The sequence below is a fragment of the Mercenaria mercenaria genome, chromosome 16 (genome assembly GCF_021730395.1).
Source record: "Mercenaria mercenaria strain notata chromosome 16, MADL_Memer_1, whole genome shotgun sequence".
NCBI classification, from domain to species: domain Eukaryota; kingdom Metazoa; phylum Mollusca; class Bivalvia; order Venerida; family Veneridae; genus Mercenaria; species Mercenaria mercenaria.
The window spans coordinates 11101585-11124515 of NC_069376.1; the positions used below are offsets into that span (position 1 = coordinate 11101585).

The 22931-nt window shown below is 33.0% G+C and overlaps 1 protein-coding gene across 2 annotated transcripts in view; it reads left to right on the forward strand.

Annotated features, from left to right (window-relative positions):
- Window positions 1-19271: 19271 nt before the first annotated feature.
- Window positions 19272-22931, forward strand: part of LOC123553375 (uncharacterized protein CXorf38 homolog) — a 129483-nt gene continuing 125823 nt past the window's right edge. For both annotated transcript variants that reach the window (XM_053526111.1, XM_053526110.1), the window contains exon 1: window positions 19272-19749. The gene's annotated coding sequence lies outside the window, so the exon portion shown is untranslated. The remainder of the gene's footprint in view (window positions 19750-22931) is intronic.

The following is a 22931-nucleotide window of genomic DNA, read 5'->3' on the forward strand; positions in this document are numbered from 1 at the left end:
ACAGAAATACGCTGACAGGACAAAATGAGCCCAAAAAACACGGTGAAGTTGGATTACACTAGCGTGATTTTTATTTCAGGAAGTGGTGTGTGCGCATGCGCATATCAACTTCTTTTTCCGCAAAAAGGAGAGATTCGCACAGGGGTTTATTTTCTGGGTAGGCGCCAGTGAGCGCCACTCTAAATTTTCATAAACTGTGGTTCATTTGAAAGAGCAAAGGTGTGCTTTATTCAAAACAATTTCTCCTTTTTTCTCCAGCTGACATTTATGCTTATATTTCATGTTGAAATTCACCATTTCTCAACCAGCAATTAAATAACAAAAAGTGGGTCAAAGTTAAAGATAAATGTATACATACCCCTGTGAATGCCTCCACTTCAGAAGATACAATATCGTTTTTGCGACAAATGGAAAAATAACCTTACGCAAGGTGTTTTCTCAAGGGCATCCCCACGCCGCCGGCCAATGAAACTGCCGAAAATCAATGACGCGGTAATGAACTCAGCTGCAGTTTAATAGCTATTTTTACCCTCTTCGTTATAAAAAGGGGTGATCAAAGGAAATATTTAACTCAGAATTGTTTTTCCTTTCTAAAAATGAGAACTTTACAGTTTTTTGTGTAAAAAATGGTATGAAAACAGTTGTTTTTGTGATATTTAGCTGTTGACAGATATGAAACGGGCATGCGCAGAAAGCGGTGATATCGCTATTATTAGTTCATTGTTCATTGTAAGCACTGTTATTATGGAAAAATACAATATACATGTAGCAATGATAATTAATAAATTTGATGCAGACTTATAGATGCCTGCCTGTGTCACAACATTTCTCGAAAAGTCCCCGCTTAAGTAGTAGCCAAGATATTTTAAAAGGAAATATGCAGATGTCCGGTAACCGGACGCCTACCCTGCATTCTAGCTGTCCGGCAAGAATACGACTAGCCTCTCCGCGAATGTTTTTCTAGCTGTTCGGCAACCTTTTTATATATGAATACAGTAAGGAAATAAATTTATTGTATCATTTTTTGGCATAGGTTTGAATATTCACCTGTAAGGCGTATACAATATTCTAAAATTGATTACCGGACACCTAGAAGACCCCTATAGGATAGAAATTTGGATAGGCTAGGCGTCCTTTTACCGGTTGGCTAGAACACTGGCTAGGTTTCTGGTTACCGGATGTCTAGACACTTCAATTTATAAAATGGTAACTGTTTTTGCTGTGGGTCTCATAAGTCATGTTATTTCTGTCTGGTGACTACTCTCTTTCCACTATTGTTGATTCAGAATGTTTTGTAACAGGATGATTTTTTTTGGATAGTGGGAATTTATGCCATTTAATGAAAATCTTTTTAATTTTGAACTTTTTGAGCCTTGCAGTGTGTAAAACAATTTATGATCCTTTAAAAAATAGATTCATAGTATAATAACTTTTATAGTATTTTGTGGTAAGTTAATGAAACCTTTCACAATCACATTATTAATTTAGTATTCATGAAGTTTTTAATTTTTAGTGATGTTTACAGTACATGTAATGTATCTTCTTTTAGATAATATTCCTTGTTCCTTTGATGGTTCATTCCACTATACAGCTGGTTCATATACCCTACAACAGCCAGGAAATCGGTCTGTTTACTTTAAGATCCCAAGAAAATGTAACATATTTTGGATGTGCTTTGAGGAATCAGGTAAGTAACATGCAGCTAATGGTTCTTATTAAAATTTTAATGCAATATATTATTTATTTATACCTTTGTCTAGGTTTTGTTGGAGCCAATTCAAAATAAGTCTACTTCTACACTAATGATTTGTATAATGTATGTACATGTACTATGCTTTTAAAAGGGGTTTAAACTGGCAAACTGGCATTTAAATTGAAATTTAAAAAAACAATCGGGTTTTTTGAGGATATCGTGGGTAAAGTCTTCATTACTTTGGGCTATTAGCCTAAAAAAGTCTGTGGTACTAAATAAAAAATGGATAATTTGAATGCTTAACGCAATTTGTACATGTGTTTTCAATTGGAACACAGTTTTCAGCAATTTTTTATCTTTTTTTTTTAAACAAATGACATTCATTTTCAAAGGAAGACAACGTTCCCGATTTTTTAGTAAAAAGGGCATTTTTAAAAGGGAAAAAAACTTTTTCCGATTTTTTTAAGAAATCTTTGAGAAAAATTTCTCCCTTTGAAAATGAATGCCATTTAAAAAGAAAAAAAGATAAAAAATTGCTGAAAACTATTTTTTCCACCTTGTTACGTGAAATTTCACCACCGCACGCTATTGCAAATGCATCAAAACGAAAATGTGAAAACATTCTTTGAAAATGAGATTTTTTAAAAGGCGTTTAACGTCCGGAAGTGGACCCCCTTTGGGGCCCCCTTTTTCCCGGGAATTCTGTTTAATCAGTTACTGACACTTGTTTCTAAGAAATATACATTTTTTTCTGCTGTTTCATTTTCATGTCAAACCTCTTTCTTTCTGATTTGGTGTTTTTTTGTTTTTGTTTTAAAGGGCCCCATCGAAACTTTAATTGATAGCACTTTCCCCCTGGGTTTTAATCGTTGTATTGGGCAAGAAAATGTCTTTTAGTTTTTAAAATTGAGTCAAAAATTTGGCCTAAAAATGGCTTAAAATTTATCGTACATGATTTTTTAAACTATACCAAATCACATGTCAATGTTAAGTACCAGTATTACATATTAGCTGAAATTTTATTTTTTTTAAACGTTGTGTCCCTGACAAATCGAATAAGTATATTTCTGTTCTTAAAATTACGTATGTTTTCTTTTTATTTTCTTTTTTTTCTTTTTGAAAAATTATTCTAGTTTAAAGATTTTAAGTGAAGTTACAGTTGGGTCTTTAAATTTTTTATTATAAAACAATAAAAGAAATACATGTTATAAAATTTATTATAAAAAAAAAAATTCAATATTTTTTGATAAATTTATTAAAATATATAAAAATAAAAACCCTCTTCGGATTTTTTCGGGTTTTACGCTCTATTAATAATCCTCCTGTTTACTATGTTTAATTGTAAATAGAAAATAAACAAAATTATAAGAGATAAATTATTACAATTTACACACATCATTAAAGCGATAGAAGACGCCAATTTCAAGAAAGTGTTAAAGCATTACTTTGGGCCGCGGGTCAGGTCCCCATGTTTCTCGCAGTCTGTGCCATCTGCATTCCACTGTATTTGTTGAATACCAATCATTTTAATATGTACGATGACATGAAGGTCTCTCTGGCCCAACCTATTCGGCAGTTTAAAAATTTCCCTAAACGCGCTTTTAGTCGGGATTGTCTGGCTAAGGGGAAAATCTTTTTTTAATTATTTTCGTCAAAACTCAAAAACTATGTTTTAGGGGAGTGGGTAAAACGTTTCCTTTTGGATTTGAATGGGAAAAAAACTCACCTTATCGTATTTCTTTTTTTTTCTAATTTTTAAAGGGTATTATCGTGTCGCCAGTGAGGTTTAAAGGCACTGGCCCCAACCCCTTACCAAAAAAAAGAACGTTCGGGTTCAGGATGTTAAGTTATATTTTTTAAAGGCACCATCGAAACTAATTACTGGCACACTTTTGTTATGGAATCACGTGGATGGTTTATTTCTAATTTTTTTCATTAAAAAATGAAAAGGTTTGTGACAAAAACCGCTTATTTGATATTAAAGGGCCTTTCCGGTTTTATTGGAAGATTTTTTTGCCGCTGAGGTCCGGGTTCGTTTCCCCAAATTTCATCTTTCCCTGGACCCATTTTAATGTTTGAATTAAATTTTGGTGATTATTGTATGCTTTAAAATGAAAACGATTTTTTGTCTCTTTAGTCATTTTATGGAGAGTTAGATGATACCCCGGAGACTTTATAATATATTCCGCAAAAGAAATAAAAATTTTGTCATATCGTTTAATTTTTATCTTTTTTTAATTTTTATTTTACTTTATTTTATTGACAAAAGAACTTGAAAAATTTCACAAATTCCAATTTCGTTTTGTTGAATCGAAAAATTTTTGTAAGTTTTTTTAAGATTTACAAAAAAATTTAACTGGAATTTCATTTTAAATTTAAAAGCCAATAGCGTATAAGTACACCAAAGCCGGAGGAAAGATAAGATCAAGCCTGTGCTAATTAGAAGCCCCATTTTTAAATATAAAAACATGACACAAGACCGGAAATTGGCGGGTGTCACCACAGGACGCCTTTTCAAAATTAAAAAACGAAACAAGGATTCGTTCTTGTTTTTTTTTTTTTTGTTTTTTCGTTTTTTTTTTTTCTGGTGCTTTCTGTTCCCTTTATTTCAAGGGAATGAAATAAAATTTTTTAAAATTTTAGACGATCGCACTCAGACGGTAGTAAAACTCTGAAATTTTTTTGTGACTTAAGGCGAAAAAAACATGTTGCTCCCCCCCCTATTTGTTCGACAGGGACCCAGACGAACCGGGGTCCATTGTAGACCTTTTTTTGCGAATGTCGGGATCAAGTTTTACAATTTCTAACAGTTGTTTTCTTCTTTAAAATGTTGAAACCGAAAACCCAAAAAGCCCGTATTTCTTTTTACGCGAAAAAAGTGGGAATGAAGATTATGGTTAAAATTTTATATCGTTTTGATTGATTCGTTTTTCAACCTTTTAAAACTAATCTCACAAAGCAATGCGGGATTTTCGAACGTAAATACAGCTTCGCCATATGACTTTAGTGAAAACTAGAGAATGCAAAATTGTTGGAAATTTGCCAAAACTTTGTACGTAAAAAAAGAAAAGCTGGTGCGACTGAAAAAAATCTTGCGCCCCTTTCTATTTTATTTTTTTTTTTATAATTAAATTTTAAATCCCGCTTTTTAAAAAACTTTAATTGAAAAACATTCATTTTCTCAATTAAATTTTTGAACATGGGTTTAAATACATTGCACTTAATGCGCCTTCAAGTGCGACTTTTTACATTATCACGATTTTCCGACATTTTTTTCAAATCGGCGCCCGGGGCAATAATACCCTTTTTTAAAAAAAAAGTAAAATTTTCCGGCTGTCGGGATTTTTTAGTTTAAAATGTAATTTTTTAAACTTCGGGAAAAGTTTATAAATTTCGCCCTTTCAAAGGGGTCGTTTTTTTTTTATATGTATTCAAATTTTAAATGGAAAATTAAACGAAATAACTACAAAAAAAAAAAAGAGCTTTTTTTTGGGATTTCAGGGTTCTGTATCATATTTTTTTCTAGTCGCTTTTTTTTTAAAAATGAAAATTTTCGTTTGTCTTTTAATTTTAACCCAAAAATTTCTAAAAAAAAGGAAAAGTAAAATCGTCCTTAAAATTTTTTACTAATTTTCCCCCTATTGAGGATGTTCATTGTTATTTATATTGTGAAGTACTAGAGTATAAACTCTCGGATTAATATTTTATAATCAAACGGGGTCTGTTCTATATTTAAAAAAAATAATGTCATTATGATGCAACAAATGTATTTACAAAATCGTCTGTAATACCACCCGTTTTGATCCGCGAGTAAGGGGGGCGTGTTTTGCGAACTTTGATTTGTAAGATTCAAATTCTTTTTCTTTTATTCTACCTTTAGAATAAATTAAAATGCTTGAGAAAAAATAAGTAATTCGAAATACGTATCGTATTATATTGTATAAAAATTGTTTAATTTTAAATTTTCACATTTTTCTGTATAGAAAAACATACGCTTTTTAAAATATTTTAAAAATTACAATATTATCATCTGCAGTATAAAAAAACACAAATAAACTTCTTCATCTAATTTATTAAAGAAAGGGACAACTAAAATTTTTTCCAGCTAAACATTTTTTTCAACATGAATTTATTTGGGGTATTCTTTTCCTCCTAACAAATTTTAAATCCATTTACCTCTTTTTAAAAAGTTTATTAGAAACGGGTAAATAACGCTTGTAAAGATTAAAATGTTCAGTTTTTACCGGCCCAAGAAAATTGCTTTTCATTTTCTTTCGAATAAAAAATTTTTTAAAGCTTGGTTTGAAATGTAGATGCAATCAAGGACTTTAAAAATACTCAATTTTTTTTCTTTTTTACTCAATTTTTGTCTTCAGTTTATCCCACAAGTAATAAAAAGGTATCGTTTTTAAAAAAAAAAAATCAATTCCCCTTTTTAACTTTTTTTAAAATAGTCATGAATTTAATTTTGTATTGAATCTAGCTATAATGCTGCCTTGCTTTCTTACGGACACTCTTGTTTATTTATCAAATTCTTTTAGTCGGTTTTAGATGCATTTAAAATTTAAAGTGCCTGATTACAAACATAGCTTTTTTTTTAGAATAATGTTCCCCAGAAATATAAGCACTATGGAACATTTTATATCTCTTTTAATTTTATTAGAAAAGACCCCAAACTATTTAAGAAATTTTGTGAATATTACAAATTTTTTGTAAAAGTGGATGAACTTTAATAAAAAATAAAAAATATAAGTTGAAATAATGTTAGAAAACGGCGTTCAAAACCCAAACAAGCCGTGTAAAATTTTTCACAAATATGGCATGATTTTCACATAAATAATATTCAAAAAATATTTCCCTTTTTTTTGTAAAATTTCGTAAAAAAAAATTTCAATATAAATTTTCATAATTTTTATACAATGTGAAGCAGGACCCTCCATATCTGGGCCAAAAAACCCTTTCTAATTGTCAGGTCTAAATTTTCCCAAAGGGGGGACTAACCTAAGTATCTGATAAGAATATTTGGGTTTTTTTAGGGGGCGGGCTTAACACTACATTTATCGATTCGGCATAATTTTTCAAAAATTTGAGGGACGAATACAAAAAATTTTTTTTTTATAGTTTATTCGCTATCTTTTTAAATTAACCATCTTAAGGGCATAAATTCAATACATGAATAATATTTATATATATATAATATAAATATATATATATATAAATATATAATATATATATACAAAATGTTTTGAGGGATTTTTACGGGGTTTTTTATACGTTAGCGGCTTTTTATATCGTTATATAGTTATAAATGATTATAAGAAAATTCATAATTTAGATTAAGTTAACTTCTATTTCTCTTTTAACATTTTTATAATTTTGTAATAGTTTACTGTAGTAATGGTACAGTAAAAAATAAAATAAAATAAAAATTACATCAATAACAAAAATTTTTTTTTTATTTTTATCACATTCATCATCATCTACATTTTTATTTTTAAAAAGGTGCACACGAAAATATAAATCTACAAAGTACAAGTCATACATTTATTTTAATATGCCTTCTGAATAAAGCAACAACCCCATCAATTTAACTATCCATAACCCAATTAAAATAACATTCATTCTTAGATGTTTATACAATCAATAAGTCAGGCATAATTATATATATGGCATAGTGATAATTAAGCTGATATTAACATAGAGATTCTTTAGACGGTCAACTGTAAGATATACTTTTCATATTTATTTTCTAATGTTGGAGTGAATTACATTTGATATCTAATTCAGAATGTAAATTTTTGTTATACATGGTTTTCAGCTGCGATCTTATAGAGTTGCACATCGAAATGTCAGCACGGTACTGCCTCTGTTACCAGACTCTCAAGATTCCAGACGACAACCATTTTTTTGTATTTTAAAATGTGATTCAAATGCAAGTTCAAAAGAGCGAACCCACTTGGATTTCTACGGAATAATACACTATCAGTAAAAATGTTTCATAAATAATGTCTTTCTGTGTCAATGTTTTAAAAACATATCAATACTGACCATTTAGGTATGAAGAGAGTCATATAGGAAAATAAAAATGTCTGTGTCTATTTGCAGAACTATTAAGAAAAACAACATGTAAAAAGACAGGTTAATATACAGCTGATGTGACGGTAGTTTGGCATTTCAGATAATGAAATAGACTGCTATGGTATTGATCTAAAGGGTAGCTGTAAACATTTACTTTTTATAGCTTGAAAATTATGAATATATTTATCGATTATCGATCTGCAGTTACAGACGTATCACTCAAAACGAACACGATGTACTACTACATGTACTGGGAATCAAATACTGACACTAAAACGTTAAGGAAAGACTCATTTTATACGATGCGTTCCAGGTCCGGTTCCAGAAAAATAAGGGGCGCCAGCATATCATCGGCGGGATATCAAAAAAAGGTACCCCAACTCCCTCCTGAATTTACTTGAAATTAAGGTATGAAATGGTGGCTTCTGGTGCATTTGGATCTCAATTTTAAGTGCAACATTATTAAGGTTACTTACCCCTCAACCGACTGGGGTAGGAGGTGGACACGAGCCTTCTGGTACCGGCCTTGGATCCGAATCTGTTTTCAATGATTGCCATTATTCATTAACTCGGCTCATTACTTTACGTCTATGCCTTTTCTCAAATGTCTTCAGAATGTCATTCTGTAGATCTAAATGACATTATATAATTATTATACCTCTCTTTGGTCTACAATGATAAAACCCCATTACCCGAGAAAGAGATATTTTGACTATCAAGAACATTTTCAACCCTTTTGACACGTGACCAAGCAAAAGTGACTGTCTGGTCATGTGACCGCGCTGATATTTTGAATGTCATACAAGGGTAATTAACTGCTTCAGTATGTTAGCCAAATGATTGTCTCCCTTGTATACATATAGTAGTAATGCACTATTCAATGTGTACACAGGCGATTACCGCGCTAAAGACGAAACTATTAAATTATATGAATTAAATAACATTTTTAAACATTTTATATACTAAATTTTGTTCGGTATAATAAAATAAATATCATATGACAGAGTGTTTGACATTGATATTTTAACCCTCGAAACAGAATGTCACGACATTTTATTTCGAACGCTCGACAACTTATCTCAGCTCACGACATCTTATCTCGAACGCACGACGCAGTATTTCAGGCCTGCGACAGCTATTCACGTGCGCACGACATCGACATCTTATCTCCTGCGCACGACACTTTAGCATTTAGAAATTGGCATTGCACACCGTCCTTCTAAACCTAGTTGTATTTATAGTTGAAAAGTCATGGTTAAAGGATCTTCCCTGAAGTCATGGCCCTAACTTGATGGCAGCTCGTTTGACAGATGCTAAAGACATTGAAACTAAAATAAATGCACGTGTTTGCAGATCCACGCGAGTTTTAGTCAGTTATGGTGACGGATTATTACCAATATTAATGAACTGATGGTATAATAAGCACATGTACATGTACATAGTCTAGTACATTTTGTATTTAGTTTCTTTTGCGCTGGTTCGGTGATATTTTGGAATCTTGCAGTTAATTTTTCAATATAATTATGGATGTTAACAATTAATATATTAACAAAAATCCGTTAAGATATAATTATTTCAATATTCCACCACACTAAAGTTCCTGACTTTTCTTTATGGGTTTTTAAAGACACCATGAAAATTTTATCCACTTTAGTGTGAGTGCTGATTTTTTGTCCAAGTCAACTGCAAGTCGAAAGATTTCATATAGCCAGAAATTAAATAGACCCATGCCCATGTAGGCGTGCACACGTCTGTATTAAAGCGTGTACGCACAGTCTAGCTGCACTTGAATATACGAGATCCAGCTGGCTTACGGAAGGTCGGTGGTTCTACCAAGGTGCCCGCTGTGATGAAATGATGCTATGAGGGGCACCTGGGGTCTTCCTCCACCATTAAAGCTGGAAAGTCGCCATATGACCTATCATGTGTCGGTGCGACGTTAAATCCAAAAAAAAGAAAAATGAAAATGAAAAACAATGTCAAACGGCTCTTTAATATACGCGTGTATTTATAGATTAACAAGAATACGCGTAAATATATACGCACACGTATGAATTGACGCACGAAGGCGTAATTCTAGGTGCTCGAATATATTCGCGTACACCTATATATTTACCATGGTACGCGTATAATTTTATGTTTGTACGCTTTATTCTTAGTGCTTGTATATGTACAAATATGCGTGCAAATATGGACGTGCGCGAGTAAATTAATATACAAGTATTTACCTACATACATGTATTTACATTTGCACATACATTTTTATTGATGTTTGATGTCGTGGGAATGAAATAAAGCCATTAAAACACTAGTGAAATACAGTTTTGACGTTTTTGGGGATGTTTTAACAAGAGAGATCCTCGCGCTCAGGTGCTATTTTAACACCTTTGCATGTCCTATGTGCGTTCCTTTGCTAATTGTTAACGTATTACGGCCCCAAAACGGTATCGTCAACGAGAAAAAACAACGCAGATCTATATTCCTGCCAGAAATTATACAGACATAACCATGTTCTCGTGCACTCACATATTAACGCACGGGTGGACAGGTTGGCGTATTATTTTTAAGCGTGCACCCACATTCTAGCTGCACTAGATATACGCGTTTACTTATACATTAATAAGTGTACGTGTAAATATCTACACACGCGTATAATTTAACGCGCGCATGCGAAATTCTATGTGCTTGTATATATATTATATACGCGTGCGCATACATATTTTCCATTATACGCGTTTAATTTTATGCATGCACGCTTTATTCGGAGTGCTTGTATACTTACAAATATGCATGCACATATGAACGTGCACTAGTAAATTAATATATAATTAATAAGTATGTACCTACATATTTGCAATTACATATATTTTTTTATTGATGTTTTGACGTCGTGTGAATGAAATAAAGCCATAAATAAACCAGTGTAATACAGTTCTGACGTTAGCGTCGTTTTAATTCGGATTTTTTTGGTCTCTCGTAGATATTCTAGTATAAAACTGCTGTTCTTGTCACTTTTCGGGGATGTTTTAAGGAGAGAAAACATGTGTTAACAGAGAGATTAACGTGCTGTTATAAAATATTTTAATATATGCACGTTCCGTGGTAAAGCGCAAAGGTAGTACGGATCATAACGGATTATTCAATGGAAATGTCGCCTACGTGAAAAAAGCAACATATATCCCTGCGCATTTCATTGAAATTAAATGACGTTGAGGTAGAGTATATTTATTCATTCTGCATTCGTTTTATGTGCTTTATGCTTAAATAGCTTTAACTCATGTCCATTTCGTGTAATAACATATTTAGAACCTCTCGAGATTCTGCATACGTTGTAACACGAAAAACATGCGTTATCCCCACAAAGAAAGAAGAAATTTTTATGTTTCAGCATAACAAATCTTGCATGTGATAAAAATTCTTCCCATAGAGCCTTTCATGTTATTATTTTATTCAAATCGTGCAATTAAGGGTGCTATAGTTTACTGAACACATGTTTCATACTTAACATGACATTTACCAAGTTAATGTATTAAACTTGTCGCAGTGGGTTAGACTGAACGCCGAACACCATGTCTTTGTTGTAGGTATGGGTTCGAATATAGGATTTAAAACAATAGAAAATGATACGTACTACTTTAATTATAATTGCTAATACACTAAAAATCATCTTGGGTTCCAGCCTATACGTTATGCGTATTATTCTGTGTATGTGTGTCAAGCACTCTTACAAATAAACTGTGCAGTCTTGGTTAGATTTTCTAAAGTGAATTATCAGCCGAGATGATCCGACTACCAGATCAATCTTAGTATATGAAATCGCCCAAAAGGTCATTTTTGAAGGTGAAAGTTTATTTTACCCCCAATAGAATTTTTTTTATTTTATGCTACCTAATGAAATACTGTATTTTATTTTATGCTAACTAATGGAATACTGTATTCTATCAGTTAAATATTTTGATATCTCATCGCTCACACTGTGAAAATATGAAATCTATATTTTCACACTGTGAGAGATATGAGTTCCGCCCCCTCATACATTGTGTATGAATTTTAAATTTTTTGCTTAAAACAGGATGAAAATTATAGTCGCACTTTGTTCTTTATAGTATATTTCTCGATTCAAATTATTTTACTTAAAGAAAATTTCATACCGTTATGCAGCAAAATATAAAACAAAATGGAACTTTATGTTGCATGCGTCTTTATAACGTCACAGCACGTCTGACGTCATGTTTGTTTACGCGCGTCTGTTTCCCGCGCTGAGATTAAAACAGTTGCAAAATGCATTTCTCAACGTAACTGAGCATAAAATAAAAGAAAATGTGTTTGTTGTTCGTGAATATGGATATATCTCACCTCGAAGTGAGACAATTTTCACATTTTCACTCGCGCATATTTGAAATTTTCTCACTTCTCAGTGAAATATATTCAATATTCACTCAAAACAAACAAATATCCTCTATATATCAGTTAAATATTCATATCTCATCGCTCTCATTGTGAAAATATGAAATCTATATTTTCACACTGTGAGAGATATGAGCTCCGACCCTTCATACATTGTGTATATGAATTTTAAATTATTTGCTTAAAACAGGATGAAAATTATTGTCGCACTTTGTTCTTTATAATATATTTCTCGATTCAAATTATTTTACTTAGAGAGAATTTTATACCGCTTTGCAGCAAAATATAAAACAAAACTGAACTTTATGTTGCATGCGTCTTTATAACGTCACAGCACGTCTGACATCATGTCTGTTTACGCGCGTCTGTTTCCCGAGCTGAGATTAAAACAATTGCAAAATGCATTTCTCAACGTAATTCAGCATCAAATATAAAAAAATAAAATGTGTTTGTTTTTCGTGAAGATGGAATATATCTCACCTCGAAGTGAGAAAATTTTCACATTTTCACTCGCGCTACGCACTCGTGAAAATATTTGAAATTTTCTCACTGAGATATTCACTCAAAACAAACAAATATCCTCTATATATCTTTTAGCATCAACTACTTGTTTTATTTAAGAGGGCCTAAGAAAGGGATTAAATTTATAACACTTTTGCTTTTAGACACAATGTATTTAATCAAATCGTATGGAGAAGATAGTGCGGATGACGCCTCGACCGAGGACCGATCTCACGAGCACGCGATTTGTAGAACTATGCAGGCGGGCTACACTTTTTTTGCATAATTCTTTCCTAGGGAAAAATTCCTTCAGGAAATATTTCCTATAGGAACACATTCCCACGGGAAATGTTTCCCTAGGGAACAGTTTCCTACAGGAAAGTATTCCCATGGAGAAATTTTCCCAAGGGAACAATTTCCTATGGGATTCCCAAAGGAATTCTTTCCCATGGGAAAACTAAATTATCTTTTTTTAAACAAATAAACTAGCCAGTGCCATAAAAGTATTTTTATAAAACAGCTATGCAGTTTTTCTAATAGTTTATATGAAAATAAAAAATAAGGTAATCCCATGGGAAATTCCAATGGGAAAGATTTCCCATATGTTTCCCATGGGAAAACACAGTCCCATGGGAAAGCCATTTTCCCATGGGAAATGACCGTTTCCCATAGGAAATCGGCCATTTCCCATGGGAAACAGAATATTATAATAGCAATATTTATTAAAATAATAAGACTAGAATGATGAAAGTTGTTGGCTGGTATATGGTAGATATGGGCTATCATTCAATACCATTTTAAAGTTCAAAGCCTTTGTAGAAGTACTTGACATTTTTGCCAATTATTGTCCGTGGCAAATTAAAATTGGCGGCCATTGTATAAAGATTCAACTTTTTGGATGAAGTGGTTCTTAAGTTATTGATCGGCAATGGTTTTCCATATTCTGACCCTTTTGACCTTGGCCATTAACAGTGACTTCAAAATTAATATGGATCATCTATTCTGTTTGTCCAATCATTCTATGAACTTTCAACATTCTGGGTAAAAGTAGTTGATCGAAAAGTTTTTTCCATATCCAGACCCCTGTGACCTCGATCTTTGATGGAATGTCCCCAAAACATTAGGGGTTGTCTACACTATAAGCTCTGCCATCCACTGAAGTTTGAAGGTTTTGAGTCAAATCGTTCTCCAGATTTTTACCGAAAATGAATTGTGACGGACGGACTAACTGACGAACGGACAGGGCAAAAACAGTATGTCGCGTATGTTGTCATATTTGACAATAGGGAGATAATTTGAAATAGTTTGGCAGAAGACCACTTGATTAGGCTTCATGTCAAATATAATAAAAGCCCTTGGACCCTTGGTTTTGGAAAGGATCTTTTTAAAGATTTTCCTCTCGATTGCCATATGCAGTTAAAATCTTTGACAATTCTAAAGACGACTATCTAAGTAACATTCCTGTGACGTTTCACCAAAATAAGCCTGGTAGTTTATGAGAAATTATTTAAACGAATGGACGCCGGCGGGTGAATGATCACAGTAGCTCACCCTGAAAAAAATTATAATTTTGGTGTATTTTGCAATAAATAAATCCTCTTTAATATGATAATTGTTTAGTTATTTTTTCATATTTTCCCTTCAAATTTAAAAATGAAATGCTATTAAACTTGAAATCTAATACTTTTTATATCTATGAATGTTATAAGCTCTCAACATTTGTAGAATTTCATATATGCACCTTACAGATGGGATTTTTGTACTGCATGGCAATACTTCATTCATTTGATTTCCATGTTATATAATTTCCTAATATTACCTAAGATATTTATAATCTGGCTCCAATGCAAGGATAGTATCTCATATATTTAGATCTTTACCCGTTTTTCTTGCAATAATGATTCATTGCTATTCTTTTCTATTCTATCATAGTACTTAAGTTGATAAACTAAAGGTTTGGTGGGCTGTATGACATGTATTCTTTTGATTTCTAAGATTTAACCAGTTGCCTACACCGTATATAAAACTCATTTACAAAGGAATAAAACAATTTAAGACTTGAGAACGAACTTCAGTTTCGTCACAATGACTAATGTATGTATAGTAGGCCTAACATCAGTCATACTAGTAAACTTTGATAATGTGGCAGTTGAGCTCAATACAATCGACACTATTTATTTTCCAAGATCTATGACGGATTATCTGTGAACACCTCTGGACTTATTGGACACAACTGCCACATTATCAAAGTTTATTAGTACACACGACAGTTTCAATTAAAGCCTGTTTGTGAAGAAGTACTTTAATCGAGTTAGTATTTGGTAACCAACCTGCGCTTTTGCGCTTTTCGGATTGAAACGCTCGATATTAACCATATTGAAACAAATGAATTATGCGGTAAGTTGTGTGTTACATGTGGACTTGGTTAACTTGATAAATCCGTTTTAGAACGGCGTTAACTACAAACAACAACAACAACAAAAAACAAAAACAAAAAAATAAAAACAAAGAAACAGACTAGAGCTAAGGTGAATTTCTGCTCCGTCTTTTCAAATGAATTTGACATCATTTTTGTACACAGCTTCACAACAGCAGTCATATCCTAGCTAGTAAAAGTATTGACTTGTTCTCCGCATGTAAGTGACAACTGCTGGTAGAGAATGCCCTGTCCCCTTTAAAATCGTGACTGAGAAAACATGCATTTACTATCTTTTTTAGTTTCTATTGACTTTTGTATGTATAAAATACGTTACAAAATTTATGTATTTATATAGATTTATCAACATTATAATAAGATATATAGTTTATCTGTATAATGTAATCTGCCTGGCATGAATTGCACATTTAATTTGATTTCAATATGAGAGTTGTATCCATGGTTTATTCTTTCGTGTTAAACCTTGCTACGTTTACATTCTTTCCTTTGACCTTGTTTACCAAAATATAATGTTTTCGCAAATATCCGGTTGCAACCTACAAGCAACCTACATTATGAATTATCCGGGTTCAGTTTGTATCACGATTATTCGCTTGATGAAATCTTAAATTTGAATCAACTTTATCAGATTTTTAAGGATAATTATTTGAAAATTGTGTCCTCTTTCCAAACCATTAATTTTGCAAACAAATTTCAGCGCGTCTTTTCATGGAATGAGAAATTTATATAAATGCATTTATTTGAAATACAGAAAAAATAGGAACGTCTCCTCATTTAATTATTTCGTTTGTTTAGTTAAAAGTACATTGGTATCATTTGTCTGAATATGTACAAATCCTTATGTCCTCTTTCAATATAGACCGATAAATTTGCAAACAGATTTCAGTACGTGTTTTCATGGAAAATTATATGAATGCCAATATGGATTTTTTAATAAAAAATATATATACTTTCTGAACTAACCTGTATTTCTTGCAACATTCACTGAAATATTTTAGCTACAATCATGATCATATGACATGTGTGCGTCCCTCTATTTCCCTACTTATTTTCTTTTTGGCGAAGCTTTGGGTGAAGATCCACCACTATATTATCCTTATCCGTATGTCTGTACGCTCGTCAATTTGAATATTCGTCCTTCTGAAATAATGTCGTGCATATCTCGAAATTCGATTGATGGAGAGTCATCAGTCATCACATGATTGATATGCAATATGTGAAGTTCTGTACCTTGGTGACTCAACCAATTCTTGGGCGCAGCAGTATATTTGAATTATTTGTTCATGTTTCAATACCTCATAAAAGACGCACTCTAATCCATTGTCGGTTGTATGTATTCTGCTTTCAGAACATCTTTGAACAGATTTCTTTAAACAGCGTAAGCTTCAAATCTTACGTTACGGTATTTGAAAAAGGATAAATAGTTTGTATTTAGCGTGGGTAGTCACCGAAAGACCCTACATCGAATTGATGAACAAATTTCATATAAAACCGGGCGCTCAGCACGCGTAATATGAACCTCTGCGGCATCCAGTCTGGGCTAATACTGCTGGAAACAGTACCAAATTAAGTAAATCACCCAGTACTGAACTATACAGGATAGCAATCTCGACCGGGAGTAGAATCCGAATCGCTGGCATTATAGTCCAATCCATTAACCACATATATCACTACAAAAACAAGCAAATTCGATAAATTGGTATCTCCCTTCGAAAGGGTATGTAGTGAGAAATGGCAAACAAATATATCCGCCAAAATGTTAGAGATGTTACTAGAAAGCAAATAATTTCAATAGTTAAAATCAATTTAACAGAAAATGAAGTTTTTTGGGGGAGGGGCATAGGGGATGACCGGGTGAGGGTGCTAAACGTCACATGTTGATTACAAATATTGATGGAAAATTAGAAATGAAATAAAAGGGTGGTAGTGGGTGGGTGATGCATGATCAAGGTGACGGGCATAACTCAGCATGGTGGAGAAGTAAAGTGGGGAAACAGTACAACTTTGCATGTTGATAAATATTCATGGAAGCTTTGAAAAAATAATAAAAAGGAATGACTTTTTTTTTTTTTTGGTGGGGGGGGGGGGGAGAGGGGGGAGGGGGGACCAAGGCAAGGTGGTGGTGACCGGGTGTGGGTACACAACTTCACATGTTTATAATAAATGCTAAGGGAAAAGAATAAAAGAAGTTTCTGAAATTGTATCAGCTTGTTACTGAGAAATGGCTGCACACGTAGATTTTTCATTAAATCTAGGGCAATAACTCAAGGGAAATTGACTAATCAAAACAAAAAATTGACGGGCATCATCGCAGTATGTTGGAGCATGTTTATTTCAAGTTTCATGAAATTTTACGTGCCAGTTACTGAGAAATGGCTGCGGACGGACCAACGGACACACGGACGCACTGACGGACGGACAACGCCATTTTAATGCTAAAAAACTGAGAGAGCAAAATAATAGCAATCTCGGTTTTATCAATGTTGTTAATGTGCAACATTTCAACACGCTACTAATATAGTTTAAACGGAACTCTCTAATATAAAGGTAGATAGAGTGGAATACATGATCACAAAGGATCAGAACATGACAAAATGTAGACTTGTTACAGCCTTGTCGAACCACATAAAGACAGCGAAGATAAAATATTTAGAATACACTTCTGAAGCATAATGTGCACAAACGATGCATATTAGCAGACCGGGTATGATCGAGAAGAAATAAGATGTGAAACACCTATCAGGGCCCCGGTACCGGTTTAAGTACAATTCTAGTTATTAAACAGATATATAAATGGGTTCATTGATCCCAACTACTCATAAAGTCTGCACTTTGACTTGTCCTGCTACCAGGTTGCCTAATCTAATACATTATAAGTACTTCTTACATTTCCCTTTTGTAAAACTTCTTGACATGTCTTGTAAAATACAAGACAATATATGGTGTAATGTAAAAATATAGAAATAGTTAACAAGGCCTTTGTATCAAAACATTTGTAGGTAAAGTTTCTACGTGTGGACTAGTAGTTTGACATGCTGAGGATATCTTACGGTCATATGATCTACATTTGCTGAAATATAGAAGGTAGACCTTGAACGATTGTATCACATATCTTCGTAAACATTCTGTTTTGTGACAAACTAGTCAAATTATACATCTCCTTATATGGATATAAAACGAATATTTACAACGAAAATCTATATTTAACAAAATGACTATACTTCAAGGAATTACAGATATTATATGACAAACAAGGTTCACAGCGGTGTCTGATTCTTTTAGGCGTTTTTCATTATTTTCGATATCTAAATATAGTGTTCAGATCACCGAAATTTTACAGAAGTACGAAGTTATCATGCATTTATTTAAAGTTTAATTTAACTGGTTTCTTATATCATAAAATTTTATGATTTTATACGTTGTTTAGCATATTTAAAATATGAAAATGAAAGGCTTCAAACAAATTCTTTATTTACACAATGCCAAAATATGTTTCACAATAATTTCAAATCAAAAGACTAAGCGTAGCATTAAACAAAACAAAATGTTTGATTTAAAAAATAAAGTAAATGAATTACAACATTTTGCAATGAGAACCGCAGAAAATATCGAGTTAATATTTCAAATTTCTTAAATAATATGAGAACATATGTAGTCAACATAATTTAGTGTGGCTGATTTCTGACGTTTTAGTGTCTGCTCAGCGGCGACAAGAAGACAAGAAATGACGGCAACCTACGGATTCGCCGTGTGTCCATGTTCTCGCATGTCGAGTGAATGACTTAAGGACATAAGACATTGAAATTGAAGTAACAAAACATTATCGGTGAACACAAGAAGTATAATTTTGGCCAACGCTTGTGTTGTTGGGTATTGACACCGTGACGTCACCCTTAATTTGTTGCGTTTTCACTAAGTCAAGCCAATCAGTAGTTTGACGTACTTTCGTATCCTCTTGTCTTTATGTCGGCGCCAAAAGACACCAATATACAAGAAATCTGCAGCTTGTTGTCCTTTCCTATCTTCAAGTTCATGTTTTATACATAAACAAAATGGCCGTGGTACCGAGTGTACTGTATGTGGACTGTTGAACTCAGTCCACAAGTGACACCGAACGATTTAAAAGTATAAAGGAATTGTTAATAACAAGAATAGCTTAAAACAATACACATAGTTTGCTGTCATATATCAATGTATTAATGTCGTTCATAGGAGCTTTGATTTCGAGCCTTTCCTTTTCTTTAAAGTAGATAGGTACATCTTTAAACAAGCCCCTGTGCTTCTTTATTAAATCGCTACGCCATCAAGGATGTATAAATAGCATTTGTACCCAGTTAAGTATTAAAAATAGTAAACGGTGATCATTTACTAGACAAGTGTTTTATAACAGTAAAAATGTTCAACATATCTAAATATTAAATCTATTTATTTGTATACTTTTGCAGAAATATTAGGAATTCATACATAATCATATAGCTTAGATACCAGTGTTTTTCAAAGTGTGTTAATATAAGGAAAGTTGTTCAAATAATTGAACTTGAGGACATTATTTAACGAAACTGACGATGGTTCGGAACATTTGAAATTGTTGCAAGAGTCGCAAATTCAGCTGGAATTAACAAACATAGCTAAGGTAACGTCTGTTGCACTAACATCTTTCTGATTTGCATGTTCATGTTCATTTCATGTTTGAATGTTCCTAGATTATGTACCAGTACAAACCTGTTCTCCGCAAGTAACTGCCAACTTCCCTTACATGAATTATGAGAGGTTGAGTCTTAACAAATCGTCACGGAGAACATACGCCTCGTCCGGGGATCGAAGTCGCTACCCCGCGATCTGTAGAACAACGCTCTCCCTACTGAGCTAAGCGGACGGGCTACAGACATATAATGACTGTGGTGTCTGAAATGTTACCATATTACCATCCTTGTGTGTCGCGTTATTAAAAATGTGATGACTTCATAGGTGCCTGAAATGTTTTCCTTGTGCGTCACTTTAACTCTGTCAAAGAAAACGAAAAATATGGTGTTTTTGCATAATGCTGATGATAAAGACAGCTCCAAATGGGTAATATCTTGCATCAGATGGTCTGTTTCTGTCTGTTGTCTACACGACAACCAAAATTACATGTAATGGCACATAACAAAGCCTGACAAGATATATTATCAAGTCGGCACAAACATACAAACTGGAAGATTTAACCATACAGCACAAAGTCATACCTTTCTGATTCTTTTGTCATAAGGTACTTATATGGTATATTAGTATTCATTCTCCATCTCTATATACGAAATAAATTTGAACATTTGTATTTTCTTACTCTGAATTTAGAATAATGTGGCTTGTAAGCGACTTTGTTATCTACGAGTCGACCAACGATAACTCCTAGACGGTGGCCATATAAATCATCTTTACTCCGTTTTCACAGTTTTCAGTCTGTACTATTTACCTTTGTTTTGTTAGGAGTCATTGAAGTTACAGTGTCAGTTTCTTTTTCACTTCATATTTTATCCCTCATAAGTCTATAAAAAATCGAGGAATTAAAAAAAATAGATTAAATTTAAACTGCGACTTTTGTCTCTCTATCACGGTCTAATAAAATGTCGCGGCGGAAAATAGCCACGGTATTTTATGCAGACAGAGAGATTTGAATATACCTATTCTTTTAAAAATTGATATGAAAATGATAATAAAATTAACAACAGTTGTAGTAGCAGTAGTAGTAGCAGCACAACTTCGAAATCGGGAGAGGATGTAGCATCAGTAATAGTAGCAAGAACGTACAGTAAGCAGTAGCTGCAACAGAAGTAGAAGCGACAGTAGCAGTAGTAGCAATAGAAGCAGCAGTAGCAGAAGCAGCAGCTGCTACTTCTACATTTTTTAACTTTACACATAATTATTTTAAATACGTTTTACTTCCGATTGAATCACGCTTCGCATTTGCATTTCATAGAAGTTCACGGCTAAGAAATCAGCGATATATATAAAAGACGAAATTATCTTTGATAAGACACCACCTGTCAACAAAGACCTTTTTTCAGCATAGTCAAGGAGATCGTTCCTAAGATGATGTCGCAGTGTTTCGTCTGGAGAAAAGAATGGCCAGGCAACTGTCAGATTCTAGTGATTTATGCAACAAAATGTATAGCATCTATTATAAAATCTGAAAGGAAATATACTGAAAATATAAGAAATGATGTTTTTTATGGTATATATACAAAAAGAGCGACAAAATAGGATCGGCAAATTTAACATGGATCGCCAGAGCAATTCACATATTATATGAAAGGATCGGCACATTTAACACGGATCGCCTGTGAACTTGATGTATTTTGGCAGGAATGTTACTAAAAGTCGACATATACAACATATTATTTTGTCGGCATAATTATGTTGTAAAATTGCATTAATAACACGACAAGTTGACATATCTATAGTAGTCGCAACTTGACCGCGATGGTTGACCTTCGGCTGATTATTCATATCGATTATTTCATTGTAGAAATAAAGGGTGATTAGGGTAGCCATGTATATTTGTATGGAATTAGTTTTTTTACAGAGCATTATCAAAGTATGTATTCTTACATTTGATCAGTTAAAACTTTCCAATACACTTATTTATAATTTCACAAATTTATATTTCCACTTTCTCATACAGCTCGTGTTTAACGTACACTCCTTTTCAATAATAGGTTGTGCCTCATTATGTATTATAATACAAAGGTCAACCATCGGGGTCAAGTTGCGTCTACTATACATAGGTTTGTTGTCATGCTTTTTGACAGTCTGTTGCGTTGTATACTGTATGTCGACATGAAGTATTTCGGCATGCATGTTACTTGAAGTCGACATATATAACATGTTATTTTGTCGGGATTTAATAACTCGATATGTTGACATACTGTAAGACAACATGTCGTTGTGTATAGAGTTTTTTGTCATAATTTCGACGGCTTGTTGTGATGTGCATCTCGAAAGAGACGACATCATCCCATCATCAGGGTGCCCCATACAGGCTTCCGTAGATATAGAAGCCTTACCTTCATCGTGTATTTTTTTCTGCAGTTTTCTGCTATATTCATAATACAGTTATTTAAACGTGTCAGGCTAAAAACTGAGAAATGGAGAATATTAGATATTAGGTTACTGACTAATATATTTAGATTTATTAAGTGAGTCGAAGAAAATATAAAAGTCGAGGCTCAATTGATAAGACAGTTACCTATTGTTCTATTTATACTACCTTGTGATCTAAAAATCTTTCTTAAATTAAAATTCAGAATTTACTACCAACTAGTTCTGAGTCTGCCTTGCATAGAAATTTAAAATTAATACGCACCACCCATAAACAAATGGGTCTTTACAATCCAAAATATTATTAAAATAAAAGCTGAAAAACAAAGGCAAACCTTGTTTTGTTTTGTACTCTGTTTTGTTAAACATGAACGAATAATTTCAATTTGCTGCAAAATGAAGTTTTGTCCGAAATTCAGTTGCAAGCTGGATTTCCCACATTCACCAAGCAAACTTATACACAAGCCAAAACGCCGCTTGACAGCACAAATAGGCAAACCGTTTTCTCGATGATTTTATTCAATAGCACTCAATTCTAGATGCAATATATTCCTTGATTTAGGTGCATAATGCTAAAATCCTGGACAAGCGCTATACATGGGTCATTTTCCGTTTCTCCGATCGTTTCCGTTATAAAAACTGTTTTGTGGTAATTGCAAATACAGTATGCATACGCTATATATTTGAACAATGGTCTCACGTACCTAATAAAACCTTATAAAAATAATTGCATTAGTA